General features: G+C 42.5%; 1 protein-coding gene and 1 non-coding gene across 2 annotated transcripts in view; both read right to left on the minus strand.

Annotated features, from left to right (window-relative positions):
• The window catches only part of NFATC3 (nuclear factor of activated T cells 3), a gene marked incomplete at its 5' end in the record, with an annotated part of 113526 nt that overhangs the window by 25154 nt on the left and 79353 nt on the right, over positions 1-9019 (minus strand). The gene's annotated exons all lie outside the window — the stretch shown is intronic.
• LOC111728345 lies at positions 952-1170 on the minus strand. Its single transcript, XR_002775666.1, has one exon. It is a non-coding gene; the product is annotated as a small nucleolar RNA U3 (small nucleolar RNA).

The raw sequence follows: 9019 nt of genomic DNA on the forward strand, positions 1-9019 counted from the left end.
TGTAAAAATCAGTCTACTGTGTATTTAGTAATTTCAAAAATAAAATTATTTATTTATTTGGAGACAGAGTCTCATTCTGTCACTTGTGACATCATAGCTCACAGAAACCTTTAACTCCTGGGTTGGAGTGATCCTTTTACCTCAGTAGGACTACAGGCACCTGCCACAATGCCTGGCTAGTTTCTTTTTTTTTCCTATTTTTAATAGAGACAGGGTCTCACTCTTGCACAGGCTGGTCTTGAACTTCTGAGCACAGGTGATCCACCTGCCTCTGACTCCCAAGTGTTAGGATGACAGGAGTGAGTCACTGCACCAGCCTTAATTGATAATTTTAAAGTTAACCTTTTTTTGGAGGGGGGACAGTCTCACTTTATTGCCCCTAGTAGAATGCCATGGCATCACAGCTCATAGCAAACCTCAAATTCTTGGGCTCAAGTGATTCTATTCCCTCAGCCTTCCTAGTAGCTGGGACTACAGGAACCCACCACAATACCTGGGTATTTTTAGAGATAAGGTCTCGCTCTGGCTCAGGCTGGTCACAAACCTATGAGCTCAGGTAATCCATCCTGCTCGGCCTAACCAACCTTTTAATAACATTGCTGTGTCCACTTTATGTTGGAAAGCATGGAGGTTGTACCATGGAGATCAATTTCAGCTCATCCTCTAGATAGGTATCAGTCACTTGTGACCTTAAGGGTGTCATGATTTCTGTCAGGTAGGAGAATGTAAGTGGTTGAAAACAAAGAAAGCATTTTGGGGGCATGTTGCCAATGGTGTAGATATTCTACTGCATTTTTCCGTATTTCAATTGGATTCTTCTTTGCATCAGTAACTTGACAATGTTATCTACTGAGAGCTCAATTCCATCTGTAGTTCTTTAGATGCCTTGGTAATATCAATCAGGTGAGGCTGAAATGCTAATTTGAGCGTTATGATTATCAAAGTCAGTGAACCTTTTTTTTTACTGTGTTCTCTCCCTCTTACTCCCATGAAGGGAGAGAAGAACCATCATCAATGGCAAGTCGCAACTGCAGTAAAGCAACAGCAAGAGCCAGCTTCACACTCAAGGGAGAATGCTGCGCCTCCTCCTCATGGTTTCCGGTGCTCTACACATTCAGAGAGACTTCTTTAGTAACGAAGTATAGAAATGATCACTAAAAGTATAGTCTTCAGTGAACCTTTTGTTATATTCTCCAATTACTAGGCCTATAACAGCTGCATATTCATCACATGATCTGCATATATATTATCCTGTTCATCAATGACCTTTGCTAACTGAGGAAAATGTTCATCTAAATCTCCTTTTGAGGTGGTGCCCATAGCTCAGTGGGTAGGGCACTGGCCATATGCACCGAGACTGGCAGGTTCAAACCCGGCCCAGATCAGTGAAAACAACAATGACAACTACAACAAAAAAAAAAATAGCACAATGTTGTGGTGGGCCCCTATAGTCCCAGCTACTTGGGAGGCTGAGGCAAGAGAATCACTTAAGCCCAAGACAAAAGTTTGAGGTTACTGTGAGCTGTGATGCCACAGCACTCTACCCAGGGCGACAGCTTCAGACTGTCTCAAAAAAAATAAAATTAAATAATTTCCTTTTGAAAGCGTTTTGAAAAAAGATAGCTTTTTTCAAAATGTTGGATTTTTTTTTTTTGCCACATGTAGACTTAGTTTTACCTTACAAAGTAACATTCAAGTCATTTCGAAATGACATATCACATAGAAATCCTACATTCCTATAGAAATCTTCTTTCAATAATCCACAGTGCTGATTCAGTTCCTCATAAAATTTAACTATCTGGGGCAGTGCCTGTGGCTCAGTGGGTAGGGTGCCAGCCCCATATACCAAGGGTGGTGGGTTCAAACCCTGCCCCTGCCAAACCACAATGAAAATAATAGCTGGGTGTTGTGGAGGGCGCCTGTAGTCCTGGCTACTCAGGAGGCTGAGACAGGAGAATCGCCTGAGCCCAGGAGTTGGAGGTTGCTGTGAGCTGTGATACGACAGCACTCTACCTTGGGAGACAGAGTGAGACTCTGTTTCTTAAAAAAAAAATTTAACTTTCTGTTCTTTCAGAGATAAAATTTTGGCTAACACCTGCCCCTGCGTAGCCAACCTGGTTTAGAATGATGCTACAAACCCATACTGACTACCTCATCATTCAACTTCAGCATGTTATGAAACTGAGGCTGTGCTGCGTTTGACAGAATATACTTAACAATGCTTACAGCTTGTTGCAAGGTGTCACTTAAAATAATTAGCTTTAGCACTGAGATTTTGCTATTGCAAGATACAATGAAAATAAATGAAAGCATCTGGATCTGTTGTTAATATTTATTTTAATTATTATTTTTTGTTGTTGTTGAGACACAGTCTCACTTTGTCATCCCTGGTAGAGTACCGTAGCATCATAGCTCACAGCAACCTCAAACTCTTGGGCTCAAGCAATTCTCTTGCCTCTGCCTCCCGAGTAGCTGGGACTACAGGTGCCCGCCATTAACACCTGGCTATTTCTTAGAAACAGGGTCTTTTGCACTTGCTCAGGCTGGTCTCTAGCCTGTGAGCTCAGGCAATCCATCAGCCTCAGCCTCCCGGTAGATGTGTTAGTATTTTATCTGTGCAATAAGCCCTTCATTTTTTCTTGCCATGGGTGGTCCACAATCTGTACAAAGACTCACTAAATTTACCAAATTCTGTCCAACTTCACTGACAATTATCGTGAAAGTTGTTGAAGGTAATCATTCCCCATGGTTTTTTTTTTTTTTTTCTTGAGACAGTCTCACTTTGTCACCCTCAGTAGAGCACTATAGAGTCATAGCTCACAGCAACCTCAGACTCCTGGGCTCAAGCGATTCTCTTGCCTCAGCCTCCCAAGTAGCTGGGATCATAGGGGCCTGCCACAACGCCCAGTTATTTTTAGAGATGGTGTCTCAGTCTAGCTCAGGCTGGTCTGCAACTTGTGAGCTCAAGTAATCGGTTGGCCCTTGCCTCACAGAGTGCTGGGATTATAGGCATGAGCCACTGTGTCTGGCCACCATGTTCTGTTCTTCATGTTTTCTTTTCCTATTATTATTTTTTATTAAATCATAACTTGGTACATTGATGCATTTATGGGGTTCAGGTTACTGCTACGATATACAATGTGTAATGTTTACACTGAACTAAATAACACATCCATCACAATTATACTCATTTCTTAATAGTTTTGAAATGTACCATTGGAACATGCACATTAGGTGAGGTCCCCCCAAATGCCCTCCCTCTTCCCTTATTCCCCCTCCCCTCTCTTCGCTCTCCTCTTCCCTTCTGTTTTCTGGACTATAGTTATGTTTTGCCATTCACATGATTATATACTGATTTCATAGTCATATTGAGTACACTGGATACTATTTTTCCCATTCTTGAGACACTTTGCTAAGAAGAGTATGTTCCAGCTCCATCCAGGTAAACATAAAAGATGTGAAGTCTCCATCTTTTTTATGGCTGCATAGTATTCCGTGGTACACATATAGCACAATTTGTTAACCCATTCATGGGTCAATGGGCACTTGAACTGTTTCTGTGTCTGGGCTACTATGACTTGGGCTGCAATAAATATTCTGGTGCAAATGTCTTTTTGTTTTTTTTATAGTTTTTGGCCGGGGCTGAGTTTGAACCCGCCACCTCCGGCATATGGGACCAGCACCCTACCCTTTTGAGCCACAGGCGCTGCCCAGCAAATGTCTTTGTTGTAAAATAATTTTTGATCATCTGGGCATATGCCCATGTTTTGTTCTCAAGAGTGCCCAAAGCCAGTAACTCTTTGCAGCAAAAGAAAAAAAATTTTTTTTTGCAGTTTTTGGCAGGGGCCAGGTTTGAATCCACCACCTCCAGTATATGGGGCCAGTGCTGTACTTTTTTGAGACAGAGTCTCACTATGTGGCCCTTAGTAGAGTGTCGTGGCATTACAGCTCACAGCAACCTCCAAGTCTTGGGCTTACGCGATTCTCTTGCCTCAGCCTCCCAAGTAGCTGGGACTACAGGCACCTGCCACAATGCCCAGCTATTTTTTTTTTTTTTTTTTTGTAGAGACAGAGTCTCACTTTATCGCCCTCGGTAGAGTGCCGTAGAGGCACAGCTCACAGCAACCTCCATCTCCAATTTACTCAGAAAAACAATATGAAGTTTAAAAGAGAATACATCTTTAAGGGCTGGGCAAAGTAGCTCAAGGCTGTAATTTTAGCACTATGAGAGGACAAGGTGGGTGGACTGCTAGAGCTCAGGAGTTTGAAACCAGCCTGAGCAAGAGCGAGACCCTGTCTCTAAAAAAGAGCTGGACATTGTGGCAGGCACCTGTAGTCCCACCTGCTTGGGAAGCTGAGGCAAGAGGATCGCTTGAACCCAGGAGTTTGAGGTTGCTGTGAGCTATGATGCCATAGCACTCTGCCCAAGGTGACAAATTAGACTGTCTCAAATAAACAAACAACAACAACAAATAAAGAATACATGTTTAAGACACTGGCTTTGTTATCTTATACATGGCAGACATTAGAAGATATATTATTGTATTTATAGAGGTGAGATTATACAAAGCAATCAATTATAGCTATTTTATGCTAAATGCGGTTGCTTATGCCTATAATCCTAGAATAGGGGTTCTCAAACTTTTTAAACAGGGGGCCAGTTCACTGTCCCTCAGACCGTTGGAGGGCTGGACTGCAGGCCCCAGAACTAGTTAGCTGCTAAGCAGGATAGGCAGCAGCGGCAAAAACACCCGGCAGGCCGGATAAATGTCCTAGGCAGGCCACATGTGGCCCACAGGCCATAGTTTGAGGATGCCTATCCTAGAACTTTGAGAAGCTCAGGTGACACAATCAATTGATTCCAGGAATTTGAGACCACCGTAAGCAGCAAACCTTCAACAAAGTGAGACCCCATCACAGCAAAAAATAGAAAAATTAGCCCAGTGTGATGGCATGTGCCTGTAGTACATTCCAGCTTGGCAGGCCAAGGGAAGAAGATCACTCAAGCCTACCAGTTTGAGACTGCAGTAAGCTATGATGATGCCACTGCACTCTAATCTAGGCAAAAGCCTAAGACCTAGTCCTCTTCACCCAGTGAGAATGTGCCTGGTCTTAAAAAAAAAAAATTAAAATTAAAAAATATACATATATGTATATAGAGAGAGCCATTTTAGAAGCCCCTAAATACATATGAGACATCTAAATTTCAGATAGGCTTTAAATGCCTACCCAGTATTTGTGGCTATATATTAATAAACACTGGGAACTGCTTAAGCTCTCCAAGCTACATCTATAAAGGTTTGACTACTAGTTCACATTTTACAGATTGCTGGGGAAAACTGAGCTATAATTAGCAAAGTGCCTAGCATAGTGCTTGATAAAATGTTTTATTACCAAGAGACAGTGATTACAATTCATTAATTATTTTCAAATATATTTTTATTTTTAATTTAATTTTTTTGAGACAGAATCTCACTATGTCACCCTCGGTAGAGTGCTATGACATCAGGGCTCAGAGCAACCTCAAACTCTTGGGCTTAAGAGATTCTCGTGCCTCAGTCTCCTAAGTAGCTGGGACTACAGGTGCCCACTACAACACCTGGCTATTTTTTTTGTTGTTGCAGTTGTCATTGTTGTTTTAACTGGCCAGGGCTGGGTTTCAAACCTGCCCCCCTCGGTTTATGTGGCCGGTGCCCTGCCAACTGAGCCTGTTTTTATTTTTTTTCCAATTTTTATTTTTTGAGATAGAGTCTCACTCTGTCCCCCAGGGTAAAGTGCTGTAGCGTCATAGCTCATAGCAACCTCAAAATTCTTGGGCTCAAGCAATCCTCTTGCCTTAGCCTTGTGAGTAGCTGTAGCTGGGACTATAGGTGCCCACCCATGCTTGCCTAGTTTTTCTATTATCAATGAAGATGAGGTATCACTCTTGCTCAGGCTGGCCTCGAACTCCTGAGCTCATGGGATCTTCCTGCCTTGGCCTTCCACAATGCTGGGATTACAGGCATGAGCTACCGTGCCCAATCTAATTTTTCTACTTTTAGTAATTTTCTACTTTTAGGGTCTCAGCATTGCTCAGGCTGGTCTCAAACTCCTGACTTCAAGCAATCCTCCTGCCTCAGCCTCTTAAAGTACTAGGATTACAGGTATGAGCTTGGCCTGCATATAACTGATTTATATCTGTGGAGATAAAAACAGACATACTTGGGACGGCGCCTGTGGCTCAAGGAGTAGGGCGCCAGCTCCATATACTGGAGATGGCAGGTCCAAACCTGGCCCCGGCCAAAAACTACAAAAAAAAAAAAAAACATACTTGGTGGCACCTGTAGCTTAAGCAGCTAAGGCGCCAGCCACATACACCAGAGCTGAGGGGTTCAAATCTGGCCCCGGGCCTGCCAAACAATGACAACTACAACCAAAAACAAACAAAAAAATAGCCAGGCATTGTGGTGGGCGCCTGTGGTCCCAGCTACTGGGGAGGCTGAAGCAAGAGAATCACTTAAGCCCAGAAATTGGAGGTTGCTGTGAGCTGTGATGCCACCACAGCATTCTACCAGGGCTATAGCTTGAGGGTCTGTCTCAAACACACACACACACACACACACACACACACATACACACAATAAACAAAAAAATACATGATTTCAAGTACTCGCTCTTTCTTCATTAGATGTGAAAATTAATTTTTCTTATTGTATATCCTGGGGTGATTATGTCTAAAATCCTCAATCCCCCTCATGGGCCATCCTGCACAAGCCACAATGCAAAGCCTATATAGACTATATATGGGACTTTATTTTATTATTTTTTTTAATTTCTTTTTTGAGACAGAGTTTTACTATGTTGCCCTTGGTAGGGTGCTGTGGCATCACAGCTCACAGCAACCTCAAACTCTTGGGCTCAAGCAATTCTCTTGCCTTAGCCTCCCAAGTAGCTGGGACTACAGGTGCCTGCTACAACACCCGGCTATTTTTTGTTGCAGTTATTGTTGGTGAGCTGGCCCAGGCTAGGTTGGAACCCGCCAACTATGTGGCTGGTGCCTTAACCACTGTGCTACGGGTGTCAAGCCTATTTATGGGACTTTTTAACTTTTGGAATTATTTAACCTAAATATGTTTGAGGCTGGATAGTACATGTATGTTTCCCAAAAGAGGATTCATGAGTTACCCCGTACCCTAGTTAAAAGAGAAAGTTCAGGTTTGGTGCCTGTAGTTCAAGTGGCTAAGGCGCCAGCCACATACACCTGAGCTGGCAGGTTTGAATCGAGCCCAGGCTTGCCAAACAAAAATGACAACTATAACCAAAAAATAGCCGGGCGTTGTGGTGAGCGCCTATAGTCCCAGCTACTTGGGAGGCTGAGGCAAGAGGATCTCTTAAGCCCAAGAGTTTGAGGTTGCTGTGAGCAGTGATGCCACAGCACTCTATTCCAGGGCAACAGCTTGAGACTCTGTCTCAAAAAAAAAAAAAAGAGAGAAAGTAGCTCGGCACCTGTGGCTCAAGTGGCTAAGGTGCCAACCACATACACCTAAGGTGGCGGGTTCGAATCCAGCCTGGGCCCGCCAAAACAACAAGGACGGTTGCAACCAAAAAATAGCCGGGCGTTGTGGCGGGCGCCTGTGGTCCCAGCTACTTGGGAGGCTGAGGCAGGAGACTCGCTTGAGCCCAGGAGTTGGAGGTTGCTGTGAGCTGTGAAGCCACAGCACTCTACCCAGGGGGATAACTTGAGGCTCTGTCTCAAAAAAAAGAGAAAGTTCAGTACTATATACCTTTCTCCACCACCCCAATGCCCCTAAATAGATTTATTATAATACCTCATTAGCAACACACTCTCATCATTGGCTGTATATGGCTATGTTTTATTTATTAAAATATAATAAACACCGGTGAATAACTATTCAACAGGAGTTAACAGGACACTGACAATAATATTTACCTCTCTGTGCCTCCTGCAAACCAACCTCTGGCCTACCTCATCAAGGTGACCAAGTGAATGTTATGTTTATGACTCCCTTGATTAAAGAAAAGCCTACTTGAAAGCAGGCTCTACTCCTTGTTATTTACATATAGAACTGAAGCAGCTGAGGTCATGTCTAGAGTCCCTGTTTACTGTTGATTTAGCAATTGCCCTACATTCAGGATCAGTATGTTACTGCACAGAGCCTGCAAGTGGCAGTGTCAGTTTTCACCACAGCAGCAGGTCAGGCTATATTTAACATGCATCCTCTTCTGCGCTGAAGAGCTACAGCTGCTGCTCTGCTAGTATGTGAACAAAGGAAGACAAGTGAGAACTGGGGGTCTCTAATGGAACACTGTAAAAAGGTTCAGTTAGCTCAATCACAAATTAAAGGGGCCTGTATTTAAAGGTCTAAAATAGGCTTGTTTCACAATACTATAATATTCTCCTCCTCTTTTTAAACAGAATCACTAAAACACAATATAATCCCAATTAAAATGTTTAAAACACAGTTAAAACATTAAACATTTTAAACTGGTTAACTCTACATTTATTTTAAAATCAGCTGTTATAATGCTGAAACATCTGGTCAAAAAAAATGGGATATAAACAGTATAACACACAGAAATGTTTAGGAAAAACTGCAATTCCAGGCACACAAACTGTAACATATAAGTATCTCATTGAAAATTTGATAGCTGTAGAACACATTTTTCAAGGTGGAGCAATGATTTATGGAGGTGTTAAAGAAAAATAATAAAGGTGAGTAGCAAAATAGTCTTAACTATGCCTTGGCTGAATAAGCATATTCATGTTACAACTTTCCAAGGGAACTATTTGAAAGGGAACACTGCTTGGTTAAAGGTCATTCTGCTGTTGTTATTGCCCCAAGGAATATTCCCCTGAAGAGACAACCACATTACTCTGAGACAAAGAAATGCTTCTGGGACCCTTTTGTGTTTAGAAAGCTAACAAGCAGGGCCAACGTTATCTCAATAAACTGAGCAAGAATAATTATAATGTTTAGTCTTTGGTTTAAAAAAAAATAAAAAACCAATGGAGAGGAGG

The sequence above is a fragment of the Otolemur garnettii genome, unplaced genomic scaffold, assembly GCF_000181295.1.
Source record: "Otolemur garnettii isolate 467f Iridium unplaced genomic scaffold, OtoGar3 scaffold00151, whole genome shotgun sequence".
NCBI lineage: Eukaryota > Metazoa > Chordata > Mammalia > Primates > Galagidae > Otolemur > Otolemur garnettii.